The sequence below is a fragment of the Amphiura filiformis genome, chromosome 10, assembly GCF_039555335.1.
Source record: "Amphiura filiformis chromosome 10, Afil_fr2py, whole genome shotgun sequence".
Lineage (NCBI taxonomy): Eukaryota > Metazoa > Echinodermata > Ophiuroidea > Amphilepidida > Amphiuridae > Amphiura > Amphiura filiformis.
Genome location: NC_092637.1, coordinates 45,690,271 through 45,706,606, shown reverse-complemented (window position 1 = coordinate 45,706,606; position 16,336 = coordinate 45,690,271). Strand labels below are relative to the sequence as shown.

General features: G+C 38.3%; 1 protein-coding gene across 2 annotated transcripts in view; it reads left to right on the top strand.

Annotated features, from left to right (window-relative positions):
* The window catches only part of LOC140162938 (uncharacterized), a 150,683-nt gene that overhangs the window by 15,116 nt on the left and 119,231 nt on the right, over positions 1 to 16,336 (top strand). The gene's annotated exons all lie outside the window — the stretch shown is intronic.

The window sequence follows — 16,336 nt, the reverse complement described above, 5'->3', positions numbered from 1 at the left end:
CCACCCTCTATCTCTCTATCATGGTTGATTGGCCACAAGCCGCCTCTATCTGCATTCCTGGTATGTGCCGCCTCTATCTCTCTATCATGGTTGGTTGGCTACAAGTCGCCCTCTCTCTGCATTCCTGGTATGTGCCGCCCCTCTTTCTCTCTATCATAGTTGGTTGGCTACAAGCCGCCACTATCTGCATTCCTGGCATGTCTCTCTCTCTCATGGTTGGTTGGCTACAAGCCGCACGCTATCTGCATTCCTGGTATGTGCCGCCTCTATCTCTCTATCATGGTTGGTTGGCTACAAGCCGGCTCTATCTGCATTTCTGGTATGTACCGCCTCTATCTCTCTATCATGGTTGGTTGGCTACAAGCCAATGCGCCCTCTGATCTGCATTCCTGGTATGTGCCGCCCCTCTATCTCCTATCATGGTTGGTTGGCTACAAGCCGCTCTCTATCTGCATTCCTGGTATGTGTCGCCCCTCTATCTCTCTATCATGGTTGGTTGGCTACAAGCCGCCCCCTCTCTGCATTGCTGGTATGTGCCGCCGCCTCTATCTCTCTATCATGGTCGGTTGGCTACAAACCGCCTCTATCTGCATTCCTGGTACGTGCCGCCTCTATCTCTCTATCATGGTTGGTTGGCTACAAGCCAATGCGCCCTCTGATGTCTGCATTCCTGGTATGTGCCGCCTCTATCTCTCTATCATGGTTGGTTGGCTACAAGTCGCCCTCTATCTGCATTCCTGATGTGTCGCCCCTCTATCTCTCTATCATGGTTGGATGGCTACAAGCCGCCCTCTCTCTGCATTGCTGGTATGTGCCGCCTCTATCTCTCTATCATGGTCGGTTGGCTACAAACCGCCTCTATCTGCATTCCTGGTACGTGCCGCCTCTATCTCTCTATCATGGTTGGTTGGCTACAAGCCGCCCTCTATCTGCATTCCTGGTATGTGCCGCCTCTATCTCTCTATCATGGTTGGTTGGCTACAAGCCGCCTCAGTCTGCATTCCTGGTATGTACCGCCCCTCTATCTCTCTATCATGGTTGGTTGGCTGCAAGCCGCCCTTTATCTGCATTCCTGGTATGTGCCGCCCCTCTATCTTTCTATCAAGGTTGGTTGGCTACAAGCCGCCTCTATCTGCATTCCTGGTATGTGCCGCCCCTCTATCTCTCCATCATGGTTGGTTGGCTACAAGCCGCTCTATCTCCCTTTTCTCCTGACTGGTTACATCTCGTGATTTGATATGTGCCGCCCTACAAGCCGCCCCTATCCCTCATCTTTTCTTCTTAGTGCTGATTACAAGGAGCCTCCTTGTATGTGCCGCCCACCCATAACTCAGGCCGCTTTTTTTTGTTCTTTTTTCTTTCTTTCTTTCTTTCTTTCTTTCTTTTCCTTCTTCTTTCTTTCTTTCTTTCTTTCTTTCTTTCTTTCTTTCTTTCTTTCCTCTTTCCTTTCTTTCTTTCCTCTTTTCTCTTTCTTTTCTCTTACTTTCTTCTTTTCTCTTTCTTTTCTCTTTTTTTCCTTTCTTTCTTTTCTTTCTTTCTTTCCTCTTTCTCTTTCCTTCTTTCCCTTTTTTCTTTTTTTTTTCTCTTTTTCGCTTGCCTTTTTTTCCCCAGGCTATGGCGCTAAAGCCCCATAAAAATACGCGCATGCATTAGTACATGTATTCATACTTTAAGTGTTTTTCATTCTTTTAGGAGTTGTTTTCACTCTTTTACGAGTGATTTTGACTCCCTTTGGAGCTAGTGGTTTTCACTCTTTGGACAGAGAGTTAAGTCAATTCTTGTGTTTCAGGGGGTGTGATGTGAGGGGTATGAAGAGGCTAGGGGAGTCAGCAAGATTCCTAAATGTATGTCCCATAATTATTTTTCTTTTTGGACGTGTACTCTATAGTATACCAGAAAAGAAAGTTTCACTATTTATACGATGATCCCAATTTTATCCTAATATACAGTGGTGGATCTGGCCGGGGGATCCGGTGGTGTGCAAAGGTAGTGCCAGGCTGCCAGCTCCCCTTCAAATATGCATTATCATGAAAACTTAGCCCGCGTGACTTCTGGTTTGATAAGCTTCTCTGCCCCTGATGGTAAAAATAATTTGACCATTGAAAGACCCTCCCTAGCAATGCACCTTGGCAGACACAAGTGGCTGCCATGCCCATTCAGTGCTCTATTTGAGGGCATCACCATTGGAGGAACTGAGCAAGTTCTATCTGGTTTTTGAAAAATATCTGACCAGTACTAATCCTGGATCCCTGCAATTTGAATTTCTTCATATTTTGTTTATAGGTGCAAAATTGTGCAAAATTGAACATTGCACAATAAGCATGTATTCAAGAAAGGACTGACCTAGACCTGATAACATTTACAGTGATATGTTCGGTATTTTTATCAAAGCTCTTCAAACTTAAACATTGTCAACTTCCATAAATTTTCCCATCTTATATCAATACACATGAGACAAAAGAGAATTGAAATCAAACATGGTTTCCATCGTTTTCTTCACCAAAATGTTTCCATTCTGAAACAACAAATTTGAGCTATATTAGTCCAAGCTACAGAGAAGAGATCTTACACTTCCCATAATGCATTTCTCCCATTTAAATTTCCTGTACTGATTTGCTGTATCTACATGTAGTGCAACATGGGTTGATAGTGATGAAATGAACAGAGCACATTCAGAACTTGAAAAATATGTTTATTTCTTGACTATTGACCCATGTTGAGCCAATCTGTTCTCAAATTGAAAACGAAGGTGATGGTGAGGTGATGCATCATGTTGCAAAGTATTCTGGGAAGGGTAAGATATCTTCTCTTGATTCCAGGCTATAAGACACACCAGGATCTCAAACATGCTCATCCCACCAACACACAGTTCATCAACCCATATCTGTTTGTACATTCATAGAATGACCTGTGAAAGAGTTGGTTACAGAAACTCATACTCCACAACTTGAGGTCATATTTTGAGCTATGCTGGTTGCTTGGAGGTCATTGGGCTTTGTCAATGGAGATGAGAGTATTTTAGCTCATACTGACAGAGGCAATGATATCCCTGTGCTGCGGTGAGGTACAGGTGGTAACGTTGTTCCACGAGTCGCTCTGTGTTTGACTAGTCGCTTGATTACAGTAGGAAGTCCTTTGAAGCTACGCATTGAGTCAATGCCATGGCAGTGATTAGTAACGGGTCGCTTAGGGGAGTACTTGAATGGAGACCAGGGGATTGACTGTGTTGAATGATTTCTGGGAATCTTATTTGGTACATTCTTACACATAACCTGGCAAAGTGGGTGTTGGACTCAGCGTTCAATTTACCTGGGAGCTCCTGGTGTAGCAAAGCAAAAATACTCCCTATTTTGGACAACCTGCTTCACAAATTTCAGTATGTATTATTGTATAGCAATTTTTACCAGTGTAAACATATCTGAAGAACATGCATCACCTTTCAAATTGTTTCACTAAACTAAAAATTGCTATGCAGATTTTGCAAAGTAAATTGAATCATGGACATGTATACTGTGATTCAGGACTTGGGCGTTTTTTGTGATCATTATTTCAGTGGCGTAGCGTCATAGGGGCACGTGCCCCCCAATCATGATTGCAAAATTGAGAAAATCCAATATGAAAATTGCTGAAAAATGGCTTGTGCCCCCCCCCCAAACAGAGAGTGCACCTGGATGGTTTGGAGCTGAAACCCCGGGGGTACTCAGTACAAATGACCATACGGGACGCGTGCGCAAACATGGGTAGCATTTTCAGCCTTCTGGTATATCAATGACCCCTTTTTCAAAGCCTATTTTGGTATATGAATGGCGCCCTTTTTCAAAATTTTCTCCATTTTTTCGGAAAACAGCCCAATTTTTCCTTAATCTAGCCAAAATTTTCAAAATTTTTCCAAAATTTTTCCAAAATTTGTAAAAACTAAGACAATTTTGGTAAATTCGGCCAAAAATTTTGACTTTTGGTATATCAATGGGTCCAAATTTCTTGAAAAATTGGTATATTTATGGGTCTACTTCCAAAATCTCAGCGGCACGTCCCTACCAAAACCAAACTTGAGTACCCCCCCACCCCGGAGCTGAAACCATACATGTATTTCACCAGTATTGAGTCATTGCAAATATTGGTTTCAACTCTGAACTAGTAAAGTAATGTATGATGAGTTTTACATAGAAACTAAGAAAGTAGGACTTGCACATCTCAAGTGGGTGGACATACCTACACAGATTTTGGAATGTAATATCTTTACCTTTTGACTCAGTTGTGAAAAATGTTTTCCAAGATGTTATATTTGATAGGAGAAGATGGTGTCAAATTATCTTAGTGGTTGTTTAGGGCAGGGAGGGTCACTTGAGGGTGTTATTTTATCATTTAAACAGAGATGAAGCAAGCAGATCATGGTATTGAATGAAATGCACTAAATTACCAGATGTCATCCCGCACCTAGTCAGACCTGTTCTGGCCTGGTGTGTACAAACTACAAAGGTATAATTTTCTTTCAATTTGACTGGACGAGAAATTTGAATTTATTTCTTTGTTTGCATTTTTATTTATTTATTTACTTATTTATTTTTTAATTTATTAATTTATTTATTGTATGCTGTTTATTTATTTATTTATTTATTTATTGTTTATTTATTTATTTATTTGTTTATTTATTTATTTATTTATTTATTTATGTCTCTCGTGTTTGCTTAATTATTCATTTTCTAAAATAAATAATTAATTCAAATAAATTTATTTTGTTTTATTAATCTAGTACTTTTTTGTATGAATTCCCGAATTTTGTTGATTAATAATATTCATTGTACTGACCGGATTACTGCAATGTTTTTTTTTGGGGGGAGGGGGGAAATCAAGCTCACTTTTTGCATGTTGCATGTAAGCAAATTTATTTGTGAAAAGTGTCCTCTTCTCTGATTACAGTCCTGTGCAATGGCCTATTTTACATGTATCCTCTTTCACTGGTCATCATGGTCGTGGGCAGTGTTCGAAATTTTAGTTGTCCGTTTGCCCAGGACAACTAAAACATGCACCGGACAACCAAAAATAATGCTCTAGTTGTCCGGCGGACAACCAAAGATCTGCAGCCAAAAGTCACTTTTTTAGCATGTTAGTTTGCTCAAACCTGACACAACTGATGAATTGTTAAATATTTAAGAGTAATTGTTCATAAATTGACTGCACTCACTCCCCTTTATTGGTCACATGTAGTTGTTTCAGATTGTGACAGCTTACGGACAACCAAAAACTTTGGTGGACAACCAGAAATTACAACTGGGTTGTCCGTGGGGCAACCCCTTTTATTTTCAGACACTGGTTGTGGGTAGTGAGTTGTTGATTTGCCAAATAGCAGGTTGATGATCCATCAAGTAAACCAGGTGTCTCTTTTTAACCCAAGTCTGGGTACAATATTAAATGACTAAGTTTCCTTAACTAATTCAATGTTGTAGGTCACTTTGTTATTGTGACCAATGACCCAAATTTGTCCTATATTATGGTCAAACCATACATATTATAATGGTCAAACCATATTTTAAAGTTTGTTTTAATCATTATGAAACTTCAAAGGCCCGCTACATCATATATCTGTGACTATCACTTTGGAACATCTAGATCAGATCACAGACTTTCAAACTGAGACCGCTCTCTCAGGCCGATGATGGTAACTACATTAACCATTGTTGTGGCATAACAGCTATTGTAGTACCTCTTTCCTCTCAATACTTGCTAATTTTGAGTGGTTTTACCCACCCACAATTATAGCTCTGCCTATCCTCAAGTTCCCAGGTCAGGTCCTTCCAGTACAGTCCCTGTCCTGGCTTCCAGTCCAATGTCCTGCTTGAGCATATTTACACCATGTATGAGGGCCTATATACACGTATATTTCAACCAGGATTTCTTGTTCCATGCTTTGGTGTTCAATATAAGATCAGATTGGTAATATCATACTTTGGTACAGTAAATGGAGTGTATAGCATTATAACTTGAGAGAGGAAATGTTGGGCTCAGAAACCTTTTTCGGGGGTCCTGATGTTCCAGGTTTTGGTTAAAACCAAAAAACTCCACATGTCATGCCATTGAAACTTAAATGGGAAACGCTCTGTGAGAAACGTTGTCACTATAGTGCCAGAAATCAAACCTCGTACAAATTCAGAAAATATTGCCCATATTATTTTCAAATTCTTGCTAGAAAGTTGAAGAATCGGATGCACTCAGCATGCTTAGCCTATTAGCTACAGTAGGTAGACCATGATCAGACCACTTGATATGATACAAATAGAGAAATAAAACCAGAAAAATATGATGTGCCAGAAGTAATTACACTTACAAAAACTATGAATGATGTTTTAGCCCAAATCAAATCAGAAACAATTTGTATCAAAGAAAATGATTGGCAGAATTGAGCCATTAGCATTGAATACAATCACAAGGATCCACAACATGCTCATCTATCAGGGCACAGTTATTTAACCCCAATACATTTGCACACTCATTGAATGACTTTTGACAATTTGGGTACAAAAACTCATACTCTGCAACTTGAGGTCAAGTTTTGCACTATTATTGTTTAATTGAGGTTATTGAACTATGCCATTGGAATGAGGCTGTTGTGGTCCATAGTGTGGGACAAAGTGAAGTGGACATTGATGGTCAATGCGTTGGTCAAGATCCTTAATCATGGAGTGCCTGCTTCAATTTGGGATATTACGTAAAATTAACAAAATGATCATGCCAATAGAAAATTGGTTGTGGAAGATGGACTTCACAGTGGATATGTGATCTGTCATGATTAATTTGACTACTGTCTGTTTGTCAAGAAGCTGTTCAGATGTAATTTGTCTATTTCAGTTTTACTTACAACAACTCAATGAGGATGATAAAATATAGATAATAGAAAATGCTTGATTAACCCTAACCCCTCAGGGCTTTTTTCGCTACCGGAAGGGAAAGAAGGAAGGAATAAAGAGAGAAAGAAGTTGTTTGCTCTGGGTGGGATTCGAACCCGAGACCCCTCGCATGCCAAGCACTGGGTTGGCGACACCTTGCCACAGGTCTTGGGCTTTGCTGGCCAGCGAAACCATGCCTATATATCACTCTCCACATTTCCCAATTTTGCCTCACCAATGTGAGTTTACCTGCCTTCCCGGCCCAGAACACCCCCTTGATTGGAAAAATCCATTAATTACCATGATAGAATTTACTGCTTGCATCTCTGGCTAATTTTCCTCTTGATTATTGTGCAAATTTTGTAAGCATGCATGCCAAAATGAATTTTTAGAATAACTTTTCCTTCCAGGTTGAATTTTTGATCTACTCTTCCCTAGAAAAAATCATTATAATACCAAATCTAAACACCATGCCATGAAATTCACCATATCACGTCCAAGCTCACATTGGGCGCCCCATTCCTTTTTTAAAGGAATTTTTATTTGCCTTTGTCCAACTTTGGAACCTTGAATCTATGACAAGTAAACGATGTATGATGCTCCACATTATGAACCAGAAACCTACAGGTATAGCTCCGTATCTATATTATAAAGCAGAATTCCTTGCAAAAAATATTCTTCAAGATCATAAAATGTCAATGTTTGGGTCATTCCAAGTTGAAGTTATGCCTTTGCACAAATTAAGCACCTTGAATCTGTGAACACTAATCAATACATATGATAATATTTGAACAATTTTAGCTGGAGGGTTACATCAAGTGTTGTCACGATAAACACTAGGCTTCAATGAAACAAAACTAATCGTTTCCGGCATGGTGAATGAGCGCCCTAACACGTGTCGGTTTTGTTTAGGACGAGAAAACAATACCTGTATTTCCTGGGCCACTTGTTGTTATACAGCCTAGCAATTAAACTTACACCATACAGGACTAAAGGTGTTATTCCATGATTCCCAATTAACAAATATGGTGTGATTTATTGGTGAGTTATAATTGGTGAGTTATTGAAGATTTAGAGTTACAAACAGTGCTGGAGTTCATTATTTTGAATTCATAGAAGGTTGATAATTTGTCATTTTGTAAATTTCTGTTTCTACTTTATTGCAAGTATTAAAACTTAATACCTCATTGATAAATTGTTAATAAAAGTGCTCAAATATGAAATTTAAAAATCATAAATTATTCATGACTCCTCCAAATTCGACCACAAGCCGCTCAGTTTTGACCAACTCCCATTTCCTGCCAACATGGTCAAGACATGTCCAATTTCAAGGTTCGTTATTTACAAGTGTTATAATGATAAGCTTACAGCGCATATTACACGCATGGGTAGGATTGTATAGCGTGCCTCACCAATACACCTCTGATATTTTGTTTTCTCCCCTATGGCCAATTACTGTTGTTAAAGCAACAATAGCAGCATACTGTCATGACCTTAATGTTTGTTGTTTTTAACCAATGTTAGGGTAATGTCAAGTGCTTATTTTACACCTTTGTAGGAATAGGGTTGAAGAGTTAGTGGTGTGATTATTTTGAACAAATTTGATGGCTTAGAGGAGAGCTGCTCAAGCTTTTTTCATTGTGACCCAAATTTCATAAGTAAAATATGGCGTGACCCACAGCATAATACAAATGCTGTTACTTACCGAAACTTATCAGTGGTGTACCTGGCAAAATTTCAAAAGAGGACACAATTTCCAAAAATGACCACTGGCTCCCAGAATGACCAGGACAAATGCATGTGTGGCAAGTGCATTAAAATAACAAATTTGATATTTCAGAAAAAACTTTTTTACTTGGACAGTGAGCTCCCGTCAGCACTCTATGACGGGAGCTCAGACTCAGACTCTATGTGATGTGTCTGATTTTGATGCAGTGGAAAAGAAGTTTGGCACACAAAATAAGGTTCATTCTCTATGAAAATTGTTAGTTTTTGCTAAAATCAGTATTTTTCTAGTAAATGGTTTGTTTAAAGCAACTTTATTTGTGACAGAATGTAGACTGCAGAGCTGGGGTTCCAATTTGGCTTAAATTTGATTGCTTTTTCCTTGATTGTGTACAGTTTACTGTGCAAATTGCCTCTAATTTAGAAAAGAACTTCTCCAATATAGCACCCATACAGGACTATTTATCAAAACCCTTTGTCATGTTTGTCAGTATGAATACTGAGCATCTCCAGAACAAATACACAACCGGCACTTCAATTTTCCACCTTTTGTCCGTTTTTCCTTTAACAAATCTCCGCTTTTCATTAAGATCTCAACTTTAAATCCTTCAACAAAAGCACCAATTATTTTCATAAGCTGTTAACATTCTTTGCAAAAGTTTTTCTTTTAAAATCCAAACATGTAACCCTTGAAATAAGATGTTGTTTTACAACTTGTTGTTAGAAGCTTTTCTTTTGTACAGTTGACAAATAAACAGACAAAGTAGGCTAAATGCAGAGATGCATTGTGCCCTTCCCAGAATCCCTTGCAACATGATACATCGCCTCATTACATCAAATGACACTCTTTAATATTACTTGTACAGATTCCTTTTGTTTTCATGTTGAGAATAGACTGGCTAAGCATGGGTTGAGAGTCAAGAAGTAAATCATCGTTGGTCAGGAAAAACCTTTTATGTGTTTGTGGCCCCTGAACATGTTTAAAACAAAACTGCCTACCAGTTACATAGGAGATTTTGCTATAAGCATGTTCAGGGGCCAATGACACATATGAGGTTTTTCCTGCCCAACAACGAAATATATTTTGCAAGATCTGGATGTGCTCTGTTCATTGAAGTACTTTTTGTAACTATTCACCCATGTTACACACATAGCAAATCAGTACAGTAAATTGAAATGGAAGCATTGCATTGTGGGAAGTGTAAGATATCTTCTGTGGTCTAAATAGAACCAATTATTTGAATCCATGTTCTAAATTATGCTTTTTGGGAGGCCTTTTTCAAGGAAACTTTGTTTGCAGAATCTTCTTGTCTAGTCTTTCTGGAGCCAGAAATGATGGTGGTAAAAGTATGCTTATAAACTTTGTATTTGTTTCATGCATAAAATTGGTATAATTTTGATTATTCACTAAAATAACAGGATATCATAGAAATGAAGGTAGGCGGTGCTGTAAAAATATGTAAAAACAAGGTATGTGTAATTTGTAAGGACTAAAAAATATTAATTTATCAAGCTTAAAATGTGAGGTAAACATTGGAAATATGTAGGCATGTGCATTGCTTGCAGCCTTGCAATAAATAGGTCTAATTAGCCTTAGTCTGTGGCCCTCACATTTTAGCAAGCATGGTACCAACCAAAGGGCTGGACCAAAAATATAAACCATCATGCTACGAAATGTAGTTACTCAGGCAGCCAGTTGCTAAGGTTACAGCTTCTACAAAGTAGGCCTACACACACTCATTTGACACAAGAAATATTTAGGCCTGTAACCAGGATTTATTTGGGGGCTGATTTTGAAAAAGTGGACTTTTTTTCCTGTCAAAATTTGGACCTTTTTTGACCAAAACGGCATAAAAAAAACCTCTTCTTTTTTTTGGCAATTTGCCCCCCCCCTCCTTGTCCCCTGGTTACAGGCCTGCATATTGCAACCCAGGGTTGTATCAAGGTTTAAATAAGGGGGAAGCCATCACAAATGAGGGTAACGAAAATGCAAATATGTGCCCTAATTGAAAAGAAAGATATAAAGAAAAAATTTCTCAAGAAGTAGGGCGGCCATGGCTTCCCTGGTCCTTCCCCCCAGTCGGCCTGCTTTGTTATGGCCCTGTTTATATATGTACAACTCCCACATCCCTGAACCAATTGAGGAAGTCCAGCCCAGAGATCATAAGTATTTTATAGATGATACAAATGCCATTCAAACATTTTACTACATCTGTCCTTAATCTGTCCACACTGCTGACACATTTGTCTGTTTTATGATGGTAAAAGGTGTCAACATATTGTTGGCTAATAATTGCTACTAATCATGCTAATTGATATATAATTGAGGACATTGTGTTTCTCAATGCTCACAGTAAATCATTTATGTCTGTCTGTCAATTGAATGTCATTTCAAAATATTAAACAGCCATGGTAATAATTCCCATTAACTTACTAGTATATACCAAGGTCTGGATTTGTATCCAAACTGCTGAACTACTGACTGACAGAGCCCGGGACAGAGCACAGAGCTAGAAGAATCATAATGCTGACTGTCAGTTGCAGTCCCTGCCCCCAGGGCCTGGGACTAGGGGGGGGGGGGGCTCAATGAGCTGTTATATCCCAGGCTAAGTCCCTGTTATTGTCTGGGTCATGGGTGGGGGGGCAGGGATTGCAATGACAAGCACATATAAACTTCCAAGAAGTCCAGGGCTAGTTTAAGTTCTGGGAAAGGAAAGAAGAAAGTTTTAAACGATGAAAATCACTGTGGAAGAAAATGAACGAGGAGGTTTGTTTCCCTCCGGATTTAAACCCAAGAGCCCTCGGATGCCAAGCACGACATCGGCAACAGGTAACCATAAGTGTTCTTGTTGGCCTGGCAATTGAAAATGTGCATATATTACTTCTATAGGTGATAGCATGATAGCATCATCTCATCACTATGTGAGATGCATGCATGCACAGTTGCTTTGCTTTATACGATTTAGTGGCGTTAGTGACTTAGGGTACCGTAATAAAGGATCAAGTTGGCCCCAGTCCCTTCACTGAAATTAAAACAAAACTCACTGTGAAATTCTGATATTGAAAGGGGTAAAACATTTTGGCCTGTCATTTTTGGACACAGTGAGAAACAATACTCAGATGACCACAGATGATTTCAGATGACCACACTGGATATTTAATACCAGTGGTTGAAGTAAAGGTGGAAGTGGTTGATCATAGATAAGGGGAAGGAATCCAAAATAATTCCACAGGAGCAGCTGCTGAAAATCCCTGCTTTTCCCCAATCAAAATTTATTTGATCCTGTCTGCTCAATTAAGAGTGAAATATACACATGTAAAGTGAGTGTGGATAAGTGAATGATTGAGTGGATTATTTATCAACTAATCAAAGAGTTAGTCAAGTGTACATAATAGTTAGTAATTGAGCTGGGAATAATGACAACTTGCCTTGCAGCGCTATGTAGAGACCGTGTGCGCTGCTGTTGGTTGCTAACTCAATTTTTCAAAAATGTCAAAATTAACTAAATATTAATAGTTTGCATGGAAATAGACCCAGAAAGTATTTGTCATTTTGGGGTAGAAACGGTGGGAGTGGGAATATGTGGACTTAATAGAATGATAAATTTGACTCTTCAAAAATCAAAAAAAGTATAGCCATAGATCATAATAAGTGTGTATTATTAGATCGGGCTTTACGGAAAAGCCTTCAGCAATTGAATGCCAGCAGCAACATACCAAGAGACTATTGTCTCATTCTTTCTCATTTTCCCTGTGAACTTGGACGTTTTCTGTCTGCATCATATTTATCACACTCCCAATTGCAAACCCACGGGGTTCTCGGTATAAATGACCATAGGGGGATGTGTCCCAATACGGGTCACAATTTCGGTCATTTGGTATATCAGTGGCCTGTTTTTGAGGTCTTTGGTATACGGATTTGTTATAGTTCAAAATGTTGGTGCAAATGGCCACATTTGTCTCATTGTAGCCAAAAAAATCAAAAATTTACTGACCAACAAATTTGTGAAATTTTGTCAAAACTGTACAATTTGCTTTAAATTTGAAAGAAAATTCTAGCTTTAGGTGTTGTGATTAATCCTATTTAAAAATTCTTGGAAAGTTGGTATAGGGATGGGTCCATCCAGGATTTGATTCTCAGCGACGGCAATTTCAGAATTGTGCATTTTCATGACCATATTTGGAATCAGCATGAAAAATACATTAAAATGAGTAAAAACAAGCTTAGTGTATTGGTTCAGTGGTTCTTAAGATAGCTCTTGATATTTTAAGAAAATAACTCAAATATCTTCGACTTTTTATGTTGAAGGCTATGGCTAGCATGCTAGCACACAGAGCATAAAGTACCCCTTACCCCTCGGGTTGCAAACACCCACTATCTACTCAACGTGACAACTGGTGTTTCTTGGTGTCTGAATCTTGGGATAGATCAGAAATATGTGAAGCAATAAATTGCATTACAATGTTATTGGGAATTATCGACAAAGATTAAATCTATATTAAATGATATTCTGATCAGTGTGATAACTGCTAGCATGGTATACAATGTACTCATGTTTACAACTCCAAAATGCTTTGGAAAGTTTTGTGTATAGAGTTATGTGATATGGATAAAACTTGCTGATATGCTTGTGACTCTAAAGTGTGGGAAGGGTTCTTTTGACTTGATCTAATCAAGCTTCAATTTTTCATTTATAAATATCAAAATCTCGATATATAGAAGGTGTTTGATAGCGTTAACCTGGATTTCTGATCAGGCTTATACATGTTTGTGTGAGCTTAGCAGTTACCACTTTGATAGTAAATACCAGTACTGGACTTGCCCAATACTATAGGGTTTTTTTTTATCAAAAAACATGAAAAATGAAGTTATCAAAAAGTTAAGTTTCAAAGTTAACATCCAGCATTCAAATCTGTGTGAAGTTTTGATTATTCCTTCATGTAATGTTACATGAAATTAGGGTTAGGATTGTTGTTAGGAGAAATATAGAGGGATTAGGGTTATGATTAGGGTTTAGGGTTTAGGATTAGCTTACACAAAATAATTACATGAAGGATCAAGCGAAGTAAAACTGAGATGTCACATCGATACTCATGAACATGTGTCACCCAGTAAAAAGAGATTAGGATTTGTTTGTTTGCTTGTTTGTTTGCTTTGTTTATAAATGCTTTTGTTTTCTGAAATTTTCATACTGATACCATCATCCCAATATTTGTCAATTCCTCTATTTGATCTGAAGCAAATAGCATGCTGGCTATTTTTGGATGATATTAAATCCCCCAAACATGTAGTAGACCATGAAGTTATGAAATAATGAATATAAGATTTCCACAAGGATTTCCACCTTCTTGAATGAAGAGCATACATTTTATTTGCTTTTACTGCTTGAAAAACATTATATAATTCGTTGTCCATCTCATCTCTTCTCTCTGAGAGGACTTGACTTGACTCCTCCAGCAATCCAAGAAACTGGTGCATGGTGAGGAAAAGATCACTAAAAATATTTCAATTTTTCAAGATATTTCCTCACCACTGTCTGTTTAGATTGGAAGTCAATCTTGTCCTTTTAGAAGTAGCAGAGTGCCATAAAAGTGCTCTAAATCTAGATTTGAAGTGGTCCAGATTGATATGAATTATCACTCCTCATATGAACATCCCTATCAATTCAATTTCATCTCGCCATCATGTCCTTAAGATGTTCACCTGCATTACAGTTGACACAGTCTCATGGCTTAAAAGAAAACCATTTGTATGGTCCACAATGTAAATTGATGCAGGGTTGCCGAAAAATTACAGCCCAAATTGTGGGTCATTTAATTGAAAAGTCACCCAATTTTCACTTAACCATTGGTTTCTATGGGACAGAAAACTACCGGAAGTTGTGGGAGCTAATGTTGAAAAGTCACCCAATTTTTTTCCTTAACTATTGGTTTCAATGGGACAGGAAATTGTCAAACGATGTGGGGAAATCAATGAAAGTCACCCAATTGGGCTACCTAATTGCAATTTTGGCAACCCTAAATTGATGTTGAAACACCTTTGGGTAATTTCACTGTAACAATTCAAGGGTTTAGTGCGAAGATTGTCCTTTCTGCAATAGCTGCCAGGTGTCATATGTGCACAATATTGAATGCAGAAATCATGAAATGTCTATAGGGGAGCTATTGCAGATACGGCTTTCTTGAAATACATTTTTTGTTGGTAGAGTATCTTCTTACCCTCATAGTTAGCTGAGCCATTGTGAATATTTACATAACGGAGTGAAATATAGTTTGATTTCTTTGACTTTCCGCAGGCTAGGCTAGGCCTATTATAAGTTGTGTGTTTAAGGTCATAGGAAGAATTGGTTATAGTTGCCGCTTTTATATTTATCAATATGGATGTCAGAAATACAGTTCTTTATTGTCACAATCAAAGTTGAAAATTTTGGTGACTTCATTGCAAAACCCCTATTTTGTGAATTTGAAAAAAAAGGAAAAATTTGAAGGAAGGTGAAGAGATGCACACAAGTGACATCCATTTTTTGCCATTTGAGATATGATAAATATAATAGGGAAATAATATGTGCTGCTGTTAATCATAGTTTCAAACATTTACCTAAATTGAACGTGGAATAAAGTCAGCATTATAGGGCAGATGTTGGTGATTTAACTCAAAAAGATTTTAAAATGGTGTTCATCGACTTTTGCCTCTTCACGTTCACACTGTCCATGGAAGCACTGTCATAGCTAAATGCTGGACCATTCTGCTACGAATATACAATAGACCCTTGTGATAAACATTCACCCCAGTTATGCTTTAGTACGGTACAAGAAATCCCCATCCCCAGTGACCGCTCTGTCCAAAGAAATTTTATTGGGATATTGCGGTTTTTGGATGAGAACGGTTCTCGTTCTGAATACGTAATCAATATGAGCTGAGTTGATATTGAAGTATAACTTTCAACTTAGCTATCAAAGTAGGTAGACTGCTAACATTCATTTTAAGGATCTTATAATGGTCAACGAATGAACACAAAACAGAAGATCGTCTTTAAATATCAAATTTGATTTAAGGATTGAACTTGAAATGAATCACCTTAAATCTTAAAACAAATTTGCATGTACAATGTACATTGCATGTATCTGTTTGTACTGAGGCACATAAGTTCATTGATACATACTTGCCATGTTGATTTAAACAGATAATTATAACAAGATGATGACAAACCTCTGTTGTCTTTAATAATTAGTAATTTGGCCCAGCAACGATGGCAAAGATTTCAGAGGAAATTTTAAAACTGTCAGTTTCCCTACATTGCTCTAGTAAAAGAATCTGCACTATCCACAAGCAGTCAACTCTCTATGCTGAGGTATGGTGGGCAGAGAGCTGGAGAGTCTTGGCCTTCGGTCTCGATGTCAGCACCATGCGCCTCTTCTCGACTAACCTCAACAGGTTATGCAGGAGAATACATAGATCTATGCTGAGGTATGATGGGCAGAGAGCTGTGTAGAGTCTTGGCATTCGGTCTCGATGTCAGCGCCATGCGCCTCTTCTCGACTCAGCGCTGTGTGCCTTGATATCGGTGCTGCGCACCTCTGCTTGCGCGAATTGCACTAACACGTTCCCTGTTTGGATATATAGTGTTCAGAGGAACTTATCAAGTTCTATTTTTCCCATGATAAAAGAGCTTCAATTCAAAAAAACTTAAAAGTTAAGGGAACAAACCAAAAGTCTGAAGTCCAAG